This window comes from Anabrus simplex, chromosome 10 (assembly GCF_040414725.1).
Source record: "Anabrus simplex isolate iqAnaSimp1 chromosome 10, ASM4041472v1, whole genome shotgun sequence".
NCBI lineage: Eukaryota > Metazoa > Arthropoda > Insecta > Orthoptera > Tettigoniidae > Anabrus > Anabrus simplex.
The window spans coordinates 71157909-71173831 of NC_090274.1; the positions used below are offsets into that span (position 1 = coordinate 71157909).

A 15923-nucleotide genomic window follows, 5' to 3' on the forward strand; every position below is an offset into this window, starting at 1 on the left:
GTACTGTAACCGAATGCACAATCTTATTGATAACACTGATACACCAATATGAGCAAGTGCAGGAAGACAAAATAGAATAAGTTCGGTCATTGGGCTATTGTTTTACTGCCGGCTCCTATCGGGCAACAAAGCCGAACTCTGAGGATTTATCAAGTGGTGGCTTAGGGATTGAAATATTCGATACGATTACTTCACTGGACAGATTTGACCAGTCTAAGATTTATTTATTTATTTATTTATTTATTTATGCTATTTGTTTTACGTCGCACCGATAGATAGGTCTTACGGCGAAAATGGGATAGCGAAGGCCTAGGAATGGGATGGAAGCGGCCGTGGCCTTAAGGTACAGCCCCAGCATTAGCCTGGTGTGAAAATGGGAAACCACGGAAAACCATCTTCAGGGCTGCCGACAGTGGGGTTCCAACTATCTCCTGGATGCAAGCTCAGAGCTGCGCGCCTAGTCCAAGATTTTACAGCATACATGATCGTAGGGAATTGGATAAGTTAGCAGCCATCAGAGAGGTATTCACAACCTTCACAGAAAATTGTAGAAATTGTCCCCCCCCCCTCCCCCCCTGAATGTTACTCAACAACTGGTTCCTTTTATTATGTATGACGCCACGTCATGGTATACTGCTGCAATGGAAATCTATACAGCGAAGTAGTCTGATGGGCCCTTTCAAGCGTCAAATTCACTCCTATATCGTGTCGAGGCTTTCTGAGTCTTTTCAATGGAAGGGGAGGAATATTATTGTAGACACTTCTTACGATTATGGAACTTGCTCAGGATCTAATTGAAAAAACTCTTCCGTAGGGATAATGAAAATAAACCCGCAACTCCATATCATAGTATATACCACCAGTGCACTTTTCCCGTATTGCGACCAAATGACTGCAGTGTCATACATGCCAAGGAAAGGTACGGATGTTCTTATGGCTAATCGTACACCCGAATAGCACGATCATAACCTTCTACAACCTTACTGAAAGAGGCGTTGACACAGGGGACAAAATGTCTTGTATACTCTGTAACTAGAAGGACCAAACTATGACATTTGGTAGTATTTTTTCGCAAGCTGGATGCACAATTAATATGCTCAATGATTCTTCCAAGTTAGTGTTCGGAGGTCCCTTAGATTAAAAACTAAGAGCTAAGTCCTCACTTGTTATAGGGCTTTCATATCAAAGGACAGCAAGTGCAACTGCAGTGAAGAACAAACAGTGAACCATATGCACCATTGTCCTCTGCGCATTTTCATGCTCAGAGCAAGATTTAAAGCTTGCTGATGACAATGCCCTAGGTGTGGCTCAGTTTTGAAAAAACATCTAAATATACAGTAAATTTAGTCGATTTCCCTCGTTTGTTAATGTTTTTAGTTTATTTTAACTGTATATATTAGGCATGCTTCTCACGCGAGTAAATAAATAAAATAAAATAATTCCACGTTGACCAGACAACAGTTTCTCAGAGAGTTAGGCTAAGGGCTTTTTCACACACACCTGTTTTGACCGGCCGGTAACTTGCCGGCCGGTCTAAGTTTCATTTTCACACTTGCCGGTTGAAACCGGACGTACAGTCATACGCCAGCTCTCGTACAGTATGGATCATAGTCGCATTATTGCCATGTGGCTTTTGTATAGACGTTACCGAAAAAACAAAAGGAATAGAATTCATTGGGTTCATCCAATAAATGAAAAGAGGGAGGAATCAGGTCTGTTTTATACGCTATTTGAAGATTTAAGAAAAGATGGAAAAAAGTTCTTTAACTATTTTCGTATGTCCATTTCTACCTTTGATGATTTACATCAGCGGTTAAAATATAATCTTCGGCGTCAGAACACAAAGATGAGGAATTGCATTCAACCTCAGCAGATGTTGGCTATTGCAATAAGGTAAGTAACACACTACTTATTTGCTGAAAATTCTTTGACATAACGTACAGAAAGTAATAAACTGTAGACATTTATTAGCTTATCTCAGAGAGGTAAAGTCTATAACTGTATTATATGAAGACGTTGATAACGCCGGAGATACACTGTCTGAGTGACTCATTTCTAATGCTGACGTTGTAGACTGGTATGGGCCACAAGTTGTGTGAAGTTGGCCTAATGACGGAAATTGTATTCCCGACGATCCAGCACTAATGCACGGGGAATTTCCTTGAACTACCAGCGGCTGACCTGGATTGCACATATTGTATTGACAGGGTGTTTGCACACCGGAAACGGCTGGAGACTGATAAAAACCTCGTCTTTTTACACGCTTAATATTCTCTATGAGTTGAAGGACACCTATTTGGAATTTGATGATTTCATTATCATCAAATGTTTGTAAAGAAGGTATAATACCGTTGAAGAATGACAGGTGAAGATTTGGCTGGCCACTACTTTCAAGTGCCTGCAACATTTTTACCTCTAGCTCATCAGGTTTACGACGCTTTCGGGAACCCTTTTCTTTATTCGGCACTTTCAATTCCTGAGACCGTTCAGTAAAATCGTTCACCCCCATTTGTGTATTGTCGGCCAAGCTATCTTCTGTATGACGTCCTTCAGTCAGCTTCTTTAAAAATTGTAATTGATCGTTGTAGACATACTTTTTTATTTTGGAAGCCACAGAACCGCTCCTTTGATGTTCTTTTGACTTTTTACATGATTTGATGAAAGAATCTCTGATGTTTCCCCATTTTTTCATTACTTCTTTACCTGCAAATAATACACACGTATTATTGTCCTTGTTTCAGATACTTAGCAAGCGGATGCACTTTCACAGACCTTCACTACAATTACAGAATTGGCATCTCAACAGCCAGCTCTATAGTTAGAGATGTGCGTTCCAGTATTTGGTCCACCTTACAACAGGAATGTATTCCTACACCTACAAAAGGCCGCTGGGAAACAATTGCTGCAGAATTCGAAAAGAGAGCTAACTTTCCTCACTGTCTAGGGTCAGTAGATGGAAAACATATCAGAATAATTTGTCCACCTAACAGTGGTTCGATGTTTTACAATTACAAGGATTATTTTTCTGTAGTTTTGATGGCTGTTGCAGACTCAAATTATAGATTTGTTTATGTAAATATTGGAAGTTTTGGAAAAGACTGTGATTCATCAATTTTCAAAAAGTGTTCATTGTGGGAATCAATCGAGACAAATAATCAGGAGCTACCAGAGGAGAGATGTCTCCCCGGAACAGAAAGTCCTAATGTGCCTTATTTTTTTTGTTGGAGACGAAGCGTTTGCACTGCACACACATCTACTACGCCCTTATGGAGGATCTAACCTCACACTGAAAAAAAAAAAAAAAAGGATTTTCAATTATCGTCTGTGTAGAGCAAGAAGATATGTTGAATGTACATTTGGAATTTTGAGCAACAAATGGAGAATTCTACATAGACCCATAAATGTAAATCCTGATTTTGCCGTAGATATTGTGAAAGCGTGTGTTGTACTACATAACTTTGTCCGTGACAGAGATGGTTTTGAGACTGAGGATACCATGACAATAACTGGATTAGAAGATCTGCCATCTGAAGAAACAGCACGAGGTGGACTGGGAGCAAACAACTTGAGGAATGTATTAGCTGATTATTTCTTAAGGTCAAAGGTTTAAGACCTAACAGTGCCTGTGTCTGTTTAAAATACAATAATGAAAAGGTGTTTCTGTAGTATGTCATCACTTGTAATAAAAGTTACTTACCAAAAATGTTTTTTTCGTTATCACTCAATTCTCCAAAATCTTCCTTCAGACCTTCACATACTTCCTTCCACCCCTTCCGTGTACCATCCCGATCTTTATAGATATCACTTGACTTGTCCCACAATACAGGTCTGGCCTCAACCAACGATATCAATAGTTCTATGTCAATTTCCACGTCCTCCATATTTACACTCACTGTACTTTCTGAGAGCAGCCGGACGACTGATGGCCGGTGTGTGTGAATACACGCATACAGTCACGTGCACCACTGTAGGCTTGCTGCCGGCCGGCGACCGGATTCTCTAGTGAGTGTGTCCGGCTGCTACCCGGCGCGTTACCGAGCACCGGCATGTGTGAAAGCTATAATGCTTTTACATAATCCACGACTTCGTCCGGCATGAACCGGCCGGTCAAAACCGGTGTGTGTGAAACGGCCCTAAGGCTGCAGTACAGTGATTCCCAATCAGTGTACCGCGGCACCTTGGGACGTTGCATGATCGGCCAGTGGTACCGCGAGATATTTTGGGAATAAACAAAAGTATGTAGGGACTGCATAAAACCTTAAATTACACAATATCAATTACTGCAATTGGTGATGAGGAAAGTTAGTCATTAGTTACATTACGTTTCATCTCAGGTGTCTAACTCTTAGATTAATGAGTAGAGATTGTGTCAAATCCCACTGCAGTCCTCCACATAGCTGTCCAATTTCATCAAACTAATCAGTGTTGTCTGGAAATAATGAGGAACTGAGCTTAAACATCTATTTGCAGCTGTGTTGTTTGGATCATCAGTCCGCAGGCTGGCTTGATGCAGCTTTCCATGCCACCCTATCCTGTACTAACCTTTTCATTTCCACTATTACATCCTACACCTGCTTATCACCCATACCTTGGTCTACCCCTATCATTCTTACCGCCTACACTTCCCTTAACAGGCAATCGTTATTTATTCTACCACCCAAGTAACAATTTATATCTCCTTCCTTTAACCCTCCAACTGGCAAATCAGGCGTTTTGACATGCTCTTTATCACGATAATCAATTATTTATCGAAATGTGACAATTACGAGTCAATCAAAAGAGAAATGTTCGATCATTATCAAGAAATAGTTTGTATAATAGCATGTTGTACTAATGGAATGTAAAATGTTGTCAAAATAGCATAATCCCACAATCTTGTGCTAGCTGCTACATACTTAGTGGCCAGCCATGTATGTCAGTAGCAAGTTTTCCTTCTATCAACCTGGAGTGCTGATATACACTCATGTCGGCAATATTCCGAGCTCGATGAGAAAACACTAAAACCAGTTTAACTCACAACTGGATGTCGCGCTGAGAACAATGTACGGAGCAGAAAGAAAAAAGGTACAATATCTTTATGGGAGGTGTAGATAAAGATATGTGTATGTACCATGCCACCTGTTCCAGACCTGCCAGAAGGTACTGAAAGCATTTTTTTAAAATTAATCTTCTAGATAAGGCATTATTCGATGCATACATCCTGTACATGAACACCAAGACGAGACTTCATGTTCAGTATAGTTAGAGGATTGCTAAATGAACCGCTCCCAATTCCAGTTGTGGGGCCGAAGGCTAACAATTTACTATGAACTGATGCTCGTTTTGTATATCTCATTTTTAAAATTTACCTGAAAATAAACGTATTACACATGGCAAAACTTTTGCAGAAATTAATATAAACAAATTAAATATATTTTTTTGGTCTTACGTTTATTGGATGATAGAAGCTTAATAATAGGGTAGACTTTTCTAATTATAGCATGTCAACAATTGCTGGCACAATTTCAACCAAGAGTTTGCAACCCAATAAAATATCCCTGCCATTAATAGATAAATAACTGCCACTTCGAGGGTTGACTTCATTTCCTAATCGAATATTTCCAGTATCACCAGACCGACGGCATTTTTTAAAAAGTTATTTGTACGGGGCGTCGACCTAGAAAGATCTTTTGCCCTTCTTGCACCATATGTGAGGAATCTGCGTGTATTTTTTAAGTGGCGGAAGTGTGAAGTGTTGAATGTGAGGAAAGGAACGTTAAGGACGACACATACACCCATCTCCCAGGCCAGGGATAATTATTTACAATTAAAACCCCCCATGACCCGACCGGGAATCGAACCCGGGGCCGCCGGGTGACAGGCGGACGTTTTGCCCCTTACACCGCGGGACCGGACACGGACTCCCCTAATTTCGATTTCTTTTCTCCTTGTACTCCTTTCCCAAGACTGTCCATGCTATTCAGCAATTTCTCCAGATCAGCAAATTCAGATAACATTATCAGCAAATCTCAGCTTTTTGATTTCTTCTCCTTGGACTGTGATTCCTTCCCCAAATTCCTCCCGAGTTCCTTCACCGCCTGTACTGCAGCCTTGCCTTACTCCTTTCTTGATTGCTACCATACTTTTATAGCCCTCGAGTCGTATCACTTCAGACGGGTTACATAGGCCGGCGAAAAGAAAAAAAAATCTCACCAGCGAAAGGTTGAAGAGGTGATTTACTCTAATTTAGGTGTGCTGATTTCAAATATGTAAACCGTTTTTGCCTATGTGAATACGTATGTGTGTGTGTGTGTGTGATTTTAATGAGACACAATCAACTGGCAACGAATATACAATAAAGTAACATGTTCATTGCTAGAATGTATGAATCTCGCTACAAGAACACTACTGTTTGCTGCGATTTGATGTGAATGAACGCTGTATTGATTTGCGTTTTTGTTCCTCAGTAGTGTTATCTCTCACTAGACACCAACAGAAATCTGACATAATGGAGACGTCCCATTGCCCCTGATACCTTTGTTCCATTTCTTTTTGGCACTGATGGAACCGCTCGCCATGTTCCTCGCTGAATGCTCCTAAATTTGCAGAAAAACAATCTACATAACTGTGCAGGAAATTTAATTTTAAGCTCATCCGGCAACCTAATTTCTGGAAGTTGTACAGCATGGTTTCCACAATCTGTTGGTAGTTGACATCTTTAACATTACCCAGGAATTTGCTACAAGCATCCTTGAATGATTCCCATGCCTGAAGCTGTTCCATTGATCGTCGTACTTAATGTCGGATCCTTCATAAGCTTCCGAATTTGGGAGCCGTCAAAAACACCTTTCCTTAATTTTGGCATCCGACAGTCCTGGAAATTTCTGACAGGTACCGAAAGCAGGGACTGCCCTATCCAAACTCTTCAAAATTCCCACTTTAATATTTATGTAAAGGGGGCAATAACACACTTTGAGGATCAATTAGTGGACGATTTACAATGTTTTATCTCTCCAGACACGAACTGTTTCCTCTTGGGCTACTCAGACCCTAACCAGTGACGATCCCTGTCCCAAGAGTCCCACTTACACAGAAAACACGGGAACTTTGTATATCCTCCTTGCTGCCCTAATATTATACCGCACTTTTAAATCACAGCACAGTAACCATCCGTGTTCACTGTAGTTCAGTTTCTGCAACACCATAGTTTTCAAAAAGGATGTTGAATGGGCGACTGGCACTGAAGCAAGTTTATTTCCATCACGCAGAAGAACACCTTTGAGACATTTTACTGGTATCAATAGACGCCAGTCCTTTGCTTGGTAAATAGTTCCAAGACGACGAATCAAACCAGGGATATCACAGCAAAACAAAAGTTCGTCTTCGTGAACAAAAATCTGCCGGAATTCTTCCTGCCGATTTCTGTAACAACATGAATTTGTCTCAGGAAGTAAAAACATTTTCTTTTAATCTTGATCCCAAAAGTTCACTTTCTTCTTTAGCGAGTTCTATGTCACGCACCAAAACATTCAAGTCTCACTGATTATAAAGACGTGGAGTTTTATCCTCAACATTCGGTACAAAAGTATCATCACCATCCCCCGCACTTGATGACGAAGACACACTTTACCTTAACTGTATACACAAAGTGCTTTTTGTTTTTCGTATTGAACCCGGACACTTTACATACACAAAAATAACATTCGTCAAAATATCATTGTTCCCGCGAAGCCATTGGGATTCCGAATGGCACTGACGGCAATAACCCAGTGTACCATTGCCGCAGGTTTTCTACACACGTTTTACACACAATATGGGGTGTGAAATTCTTGTCCTGATCACCTAACTTCATGTTAAAATAGGCCAAGTACAGGCTTTTTATAAATGGCATATTTCATTTCTGGCCTTTAATGGTATACTGGCCACATATATAAAAGAGTTGGGATTGTTCACACATTTTTGCCTTCGAGCATCACTGCCAACAGCCATTTTAACCCAAACTCACTTATTCACTCAATCGACTTCAAATGCACATTGTAACTTGTGGACAAAGGCGTGACACACAAGTTCTCAGATTCTCCCCTCGGACTACGGAGAAACGCGATCTTGGCGTTTTTTCCTTGTCTGACATTGCACATGCGCGAACTGCAACTGTTCTAAATGTTCTTCCGGTGTCCCTGTATGATTACCTAATCCCCTCCAAAACAGAGCACATAATATATTTTCTCTCAGATATGTCCATACCTTCATTCCATACAACCAATCCAAACCTAATTTACAATAACGAAGCTCCATTAGCACAAACATGACACGGACTTGTGACAAATCTGTACGTGATACGAAACAAGCGGTATTTTTTACAGAAGGATACTAAATGTAACGTATATCACATACAATTACTTTTGCCCGAAAATTTTTGCAGGCCGGTGGTGTTATACAAAATGAAATGGAAATGGCGTATGGCTTGTAGTGTCGGGAGTATCCGAGGACATGTTCGGCTCGCCAGGTGCAGGTCTTTTGATCTGACTCCCGTAGGCGATCTGCGCGCCGTGATGAGGATGAAGTGTTGATGACGCATACACGCAGCCCCCGTGCCAGCGCAGTTAACCAATGATTCCCTACCGGGAATCGAATCCGGGACCATAACCATTTAGCCATGGAGCCGGACTGATTATTATAAAGATTGTAGATAAAACTTTGTTATCTGTATAATATCCCGACCACCTTCAAATTCTCAAATAGCTTAGTCAAATCAAATACAGCAGAGATAATACGCGACACTGAGCGAGATATCGAGGGACAGCTACTGGAGCTCACTCTAGCGGATAGACCTGAACAGTACTGATTCTCTCATAAGAGCACGTGTATTTTTGTGTGAAGTTTTCGGTGTTATTTATGCGTTTTCAGTGAGTTGACCTAAATAAATAGTAGTGTGTGTCATTCCTTGATATCTCCTCTCAACATGAGGGAAAAAGTATGTGCTGTATTTGGCTGCAGTAATTACGAAGTAGAGAAAAATGCGCGGTCGTTCTTCAAGTTCCCTCGTGACAAGAACATGTAAGTAATATTGTGTTTGCATATATATTCTTCCAGTGACAGATTTTTATAGTACTTCATAGTACTTCTTCTGACCTGCTCGACCCATATTTTAACTGGCATAAAATGTAATACGCATATTTTATTGTATAGTGCAGCAGTTAAACTTCAATACCGATGTGTTGTTGTAGGTGTGATCTGTGGGTTTTGAAATGTCACAGAAGCGATTTGGATAAGGTGTACAAGGAAGAAGGGACGTTACGCTTATATAAGAATTATAACATCTGTTCAGATCATTTCCAGGCCAGCAACTTTAGAAATCCTCGACAATACAGCCACGGGTATGTTACATTTTTGCTCTAATTGTACGTAAATATTCCTTAAAGCATCACTATCGACAACATTTTCATACGTTTCTTTCTTTATCCCTCTTCTCAGATTAAAGCCGGGATTTTATAGATTATCTTTCTGTTAGTAGGCTTCATGTTAGGAGGAAAATTGTCCAGCTATTAAATGTTAATTCGCCGGGCTGAGTAGCTCAGACGGTTAAGGCGCTGGCCTTCTGACCCCAACTTGGCAGGTTCGATCCTGGCTCAGTCCGGTGGTATTTGAAGGTGCTCAAATACGTCAGCCTCGTGTCTGTAGATTTATTGGCACGTAAAAGAACTCCTGCGGGACTAAATTCCGGCACCTCGGTGTCTCCGAAATACGTAAAAGAGTAGTTAGTGGGACGTAAAACAAAAAACATTATTATTAAATGTCAATTCATTGCATCATATGTGTAAGGAATATCTTTCTGTTAGTAGGCTTCATGTTAAGAGGAAAGTTGTCCAGCTATTAAATGTTAATTCATTGCATCATATGTGTAAGGAGTGTGCCGATATTTTTATTGACAAGTGTCTTAATGGGTACAATGTGTATAAATGAGAAAAAAGACAAATCCAACCGTAAGAGTTCAGGCAGGAATGCTAAAGCTAAAAAAGTAATGCATAAATGAAAGATCAAGCCATTTCACTCCTGTCACTTCTTGTTTATGTGTCTAATTTCAGTCTTTGAATAATAACCTTTTAAACAATTCCTCATTCATTTATCCAGAATTGCTTTAGCAACTTCGAAGTTAATATCTCAATAACACTTTCTTTCTAGACGTAATTTATTTATCCATTTCCGTATATATATTTCCATTGATATTTTAATTTAGCGCGATTTGTTCAGGTCATGTCACTAGGAGCGCCACCGTCGAATTGTCTCCCATTTTAGCAAGGCGAAATCCGTAAGTGTCGCATATTATCTCTACTGTATTTGGTCAAATCAACCTTATCGAATGCCTTTTCTCGATTTGCGAACGCCACCTATATGGGCTTGTCCTTAATTCTGTCCTCTTAAGTTCGGACGTAAAGTCACGTGCTCCTACATTTCCTCTGAAGCCAAACTGATCTTCTGCCAACCCTGTTACAACTCGTCTTTCCATACTTCTGTAAATAACACATGTTGCAGTCGTGAGATGCTAAACTAATGGTGCGGTAGTTTTCACACTTGTTAGCACCAGCTTTCTTGGGAATAGGTATTACAATATTCTGCCAAAAATCGGATGGCACTTCTACAGTATCATATACCTTCCACACTAGTTTATCCTAATGGAGTAATTCTGAGAATGTCATCAATTCCAGTTGCCCTGTTCCTATTCAGGTTTCCCAAAGCTTTGTCGAGGTCTGACATCAAAACCGGGTCTGCCATTTATCAGCATGAACAGTCCCATTGTTCCAAAACCATATCATCTAAGTCTTTATCTAGATATAACTGTTGGATATGTTCCTGCAATCATTGTACCTTGTCTTCTTCCCCTAGAAGTAGTTTTCGATCTGAGCTCTTAATATTCATGGACCTAGTTTCCTTCCTCCAAATGTTTCCTTGATTTTCCTGTATGCAACATCTATCGTCCCTAGGATGATACAATCTTCAACATTCTTCCTTTTATGTCCTGTACTTTCTATTCATTCTTTAATCGCCTTTATTTTCTGCACACTTTTTTTTTCTTTCTTGTACTTTCGTAGTTTGTCAATCGCATCTTCTTTCCCCTGAAACTTAGTGGATCTTTCCTTTCTTCCTAACCCTTGTTCAGCAGTACTACTGTCTCATTCTTCACGACTGTCCACTCAATCTATTGTGTTACCTTCGGCCTTGTCATTTTAATTTCAGTACGATACCAACAATATGAGAGTATGGGGTTTGAAATGCGTAAGGTATTTAGTTTTTAAACCTCTTCAGTCCCCTGGTCCATCCACATGTGTGGACCTCACTAATTTTTTTTCTTGCTTCATATGAAACATTAAAGTGGCAGAGACCGGTAGTCCACTAGTGTGTACCTTCTAGTTTGCAATTTTACCGCTGGCAGTTTAGGAAACTTATTCCCTGTGAAGACGTGAAAATGGCGGGCTCTAACAGGAAGCATGCAATCAAGTAGTACTTCTGCATTATTGTTTTTCAGTGCAGAAACACTTTTTACATAATAAATGAAGGCAGTATATACCATATGCATGCATATTTTCTCAAAATAGTGAGTTCCTTATTCACAAATACACTTTTTGGATGCTCATGTGTGGACCTCAGGTCATTGTTTTGATCACATTGTAAGAGGGGTAATGTTTGTTTCACAGAATGCAAGGGACTGAATGACGGACAACTGATACATTTACTGAATAATAGTGATGCAGAATTGTCTGATGAGGACATGTGTGACTTAGATGCAACAAATGAAGTGGTCACACATGATATTTATGATGGGAGTGAACATGAAACCGATGATCCCAATGATGACCAACGTCCAGATGAAACTGTACCACCTAATGATGATAACCATGACAATGAAACTGTGATCAAGATGTCAGTCACGCTAATGTATCCACCCCAAATCAGCCGTATGTTAGGAAAATGATCTGGAAAACTAAAACGTACGTTTGCTAGTTATGTATTCTAATTTTTTGCAGCCTTTTGACGTAAATTCTTAAGCAGATGATTATATATGAACTACGTTATTTTATTCATTATTCTTCTTCTTCTTTCGAATGGGCCACCAGAGGACCACGTGCCAATTTCAATTCCTTCTTCTTTGTTCTTTCCTTTTCTTCCAGTACGCTTTCATCTGTTCACTATGTTTCTTCTTTCTGTCTTCAGACCACTTTGAACCAGTCGTTTTTACTTTCCTACCTTGGAATCCTTCTATTTTCAATACTTTTAACCGAAAGCCTTCTCTATTATTTATTTCTTCTGTTGTTATATTGTTTTTTTCTAAATCCTTTCTTACTTCGTTGACCCAGCTTGTCGTTGATTTCTTACTCCACAAATATCTGAAAATCTTACTGGTTAATCTACTATCTTGCATTCGATATAAATGTCCAAAAAACATAAGTCTCCTTTTCCTCATTACATCTGATATATTTTCTATTTTTTGATATATTTCAGCATTACTTCGTCATTTCCAACCTTCTGCTGTGTTTTGTGGGCCTAATATTTTCCTCATGATTCGCCTTTCTAGTATTTCTAGCTTATCTAAATTATTATTATTATTTTTTGTTTCAGAAGGACTGGTCAGAAGAAATCTATATGCCAGATTACCCCGATGAAAAGGGAATTCTGGGAGCTTCACGCAGAGCAGACCAACCTGCATTTCTTTAATACTACTGCAGGGGAGTTCATGCATTTGGCATGAATTCAGGTAATGATGAGTTTCTTAGGAAAAATGTATTGGAAACATGAAATGAATGTGCCACTAGTTTCGAACAACATGTCTCAAGACAGAATTTTTGGGTTAAGGCACTTCATGCATTTTGCAGACAACAGTGCCGAAAACTATGAAAATGGCAAGCTTTGGAAAGTCAGACCATTTCTTTAGCATATTAGGAGTAAATGCCTCACTTCCAAGATTCAACTATGTTGCAATAGACAAACAAATGATACCCTTTTCTGGGAAATGTGGGTTCTGCCCGTATGTCCCATGAAAGCCTAATCCTGTGGTCTTAAGAATTTTGTGCTTGCAGCTCCTGATGGCCTGTTATTAGATTTATTTTTGTATACTGGCAAAAAACAATTCCTATCGAAGACATGAAACAATATGGACTACATGCTACTGTTGTAAAGCTCCTGACAATCTCTTCCTCAGAAGACAGACAGATTTTTACCAGTTTAAAATCCCTTGATTGTCTGTTGAAGAGAAATATCTATTAGACTGGAACGGTGATAAAGAATAAGGTTGGTCCAGTTGTAGAAAACCTAAAGAAGGATGATCAACTAAAAAGAGAATGGGATGAGAAAGTAAGGGATGATAATGCTTGTATATTTAATTGGAAAGATAACAAAACTGTGTTGCTACTTTCTTCATCCATTGGAAGTGAACCACCTTCTAGGTGTAAACGATGGTTCATGGAAGAAGGAAAGCAAGTGGAAATGCCTATCCCATCACTAGTGGCAGTTATAATGAAAAGGTGGGTGGAGAGGATCTGGGTGATCGTTTTTTGTCCTACTACCGGTAGTACATACGCACAATAAATGGCCTGTCCGACTGTTTAATCACTTCATTGATTTGGTTACAGGAAATTGTTGGGTTATGTACCTGAAATGGTGTGGCGTAAATGATGCCCCAAAGAATAATAGATTGTCATTGCTAAACTATAAAATGCATATGGGTATTTATGATAAACTATCAACAAGGCATACCCAGTTTCTGCCAGTAAGAAAGGAAGGCCTTGTTCATTGCCACAATGTTCAGATGTCAGACATTTCATAGATCAGATACAATGAAGTGATAAGCCTTAAACAACAAATATTTTCAAGACATTACAACAAATGTACAACTACTAGTGTGTATAAGTGCAAACTTCATTCCATATTCAATAATATAGGTACTGTGTGATGATATGCCTTAACAACAAGTACTTTTTAAGCCAAAGATAAACATATTTATCATTTTAATAAGCAACTCTGAATGTTTGAACCAAATGGATCAATTATATTAAGTGTAATATCCTAAACACTAATGTAAACAAATGTAAAAACCATTTAATGTATAATAGTCTAGACATAATGGGGTCATATGCCTCACACAGCAGGTGCTTTTAACCAAAGATATACTCACTAATATTTTAACAAATAACTTAACGTCTGATCTAATTGGACTAGTTTTACAAGGTGTAATTTTTCATATGTGATGTTTTTGTACTGAATTTACTACTTTAAAGTAAATAAATTAATGTATTGATAAGGTGGAGACTTCTCAATTATCTTTATGTTGTAGTAGCAATCAATACAGAGACGAAGCTAATACACTATGACGAAGAGGTGCAATCGCTGGTGTCCCAACATGGAGAGCAGACGCTTGTGTGATTATCGTTGCGGCAATGACTGGAGCAGCGGAATGGATTATGGATAGTATCTCTAAATAGGAGGGTTGTGCTCCAAAACCCTCAGAAGTTTTCTATTTCATCCTCATAAAGCGAGATTTGTTGGTGTTCCTGAATTTGGGTGCTTCGTCTGGTAAGCACAACATGTTTGAAATTCTCCACTGCTACAACCATACCGTAAGTGATCAATCTTTAATTATATTGCAATATTCGTCATCGGGAATGAACTACTTCAAGAACCTTTTCAAGGAAACTGTTTCTACCATGCAAAATATGTGGTGTGCGTTAAAAATTATCAGCATACTCGTGGAAAATTAACCAACATACCGCACTACTAAAGATTGGGTTGAAACTGATGTATTTTGGCATTGTTTAAACACCAAGCGTTTAACGATCACCCTAAGAAACCTAAGTATCTGGCTAAAGTTGTGTTCAAAAAATTATTTTATTATGATTATTAAAGGCTGATGGTAACTATTCTTTCCCGTTTCAAATTAATCTTTGTTTAAATCTGGGTTAATACATGGGAGTTCCAGTAAGGATTATCATGCATGGATGCTGTATGGTACTTAGTTCGTTTCTTGTTCCTTTAACTTAATTAAGTTTAATTTCTCATTTTGTTGTTACGTGTGTTTGCTTTATTTTCCTCCATGTTTCCTACCATTGTTGGTCCACGAACAGGATTGGTTCTCACAAAAACAACAATAATAATAATAATAATAATAATAATAATAATAATAATAATAATAATTTAAAGATGGTTTCCTTGGTGATGCCGATTGTTTTTGATGGTGGACAGCCCAGTCGTTATACCATTTGTGTGGTATTTATGTGACCCGTGACGGGTATGATTGTAGGCCACATTTAATGTTCTTTCTTTGATTTTCCTGTTGTGTTTTGAGGTTTCTACCTTCCCTTTTGGTACCTTACAAAGGGGGTTTTGATATCCTGTGCTGGACCTCCCAGTGTATCTTGTTGCCCCATCAATGATGTAAATTAAGAAGGGAGAAAACATCTCTTAAAGTGTGAAGAAGCACCTGTGAACTATTGTAAAATTCATTTACTAAAAAGAGTGACTTACCAATTATAAATGAATAATTTCTGTCTGTTAAGAAACGAAAGGTTTGAGATTAGCTGCTAATGTCACAAAAAGGTATGATTGTATGGATTTATTTCTTGCCGGCTGGCGGTTTTAACTTAATTTTAACGTGGGTTTAATGTGTGTTCATCGTGACTTTAATTTGGTTTCAACTTGATGTTAATTTGATTTAAACTTGACGTTAATTGAGTTTTAACTTGGTTTTATCTTGATTTAATTATTTGGTATTTTAATCCTATCAAGCAAATCTTACAAGGATGATCTGTATACTGTACTTTTTCCTTTTAATTTTCTTCTTTGTGACTATGAATTAAATTCTTCTTGCTGTTAAAAGAATCTGTCTTGTTCTTGTTTCTGCTCAAACTATTTGACACACTGACAGGTTAATACCTTGATCCAACAGGTTTTTTGTT

General features: G+C 38.8%; 1 protein-coding gene and 1 pseudogene across 1 annotated transcript in view; one reads left to right on the forward strand and one right to left on the reverse strand.

Annotated features, from left to right (window-relative positions):
- The window catches only part of 14-3-3zeta (tyrosine 3-monooxygenase/tryptophan 5-monooxygenase activation protein zeta), a 200880-nt gene that overhangs the window by 142558 nt on the left and 42399 nt on the right, over window positions 1-15923 (reverse strand). The gene's annotated exons all lie outside the window — the stretch shown is intronic.
- Window positions 1601-3610, forward strand: LOC136881826 (uncharacterized; annotated as a pseudogene).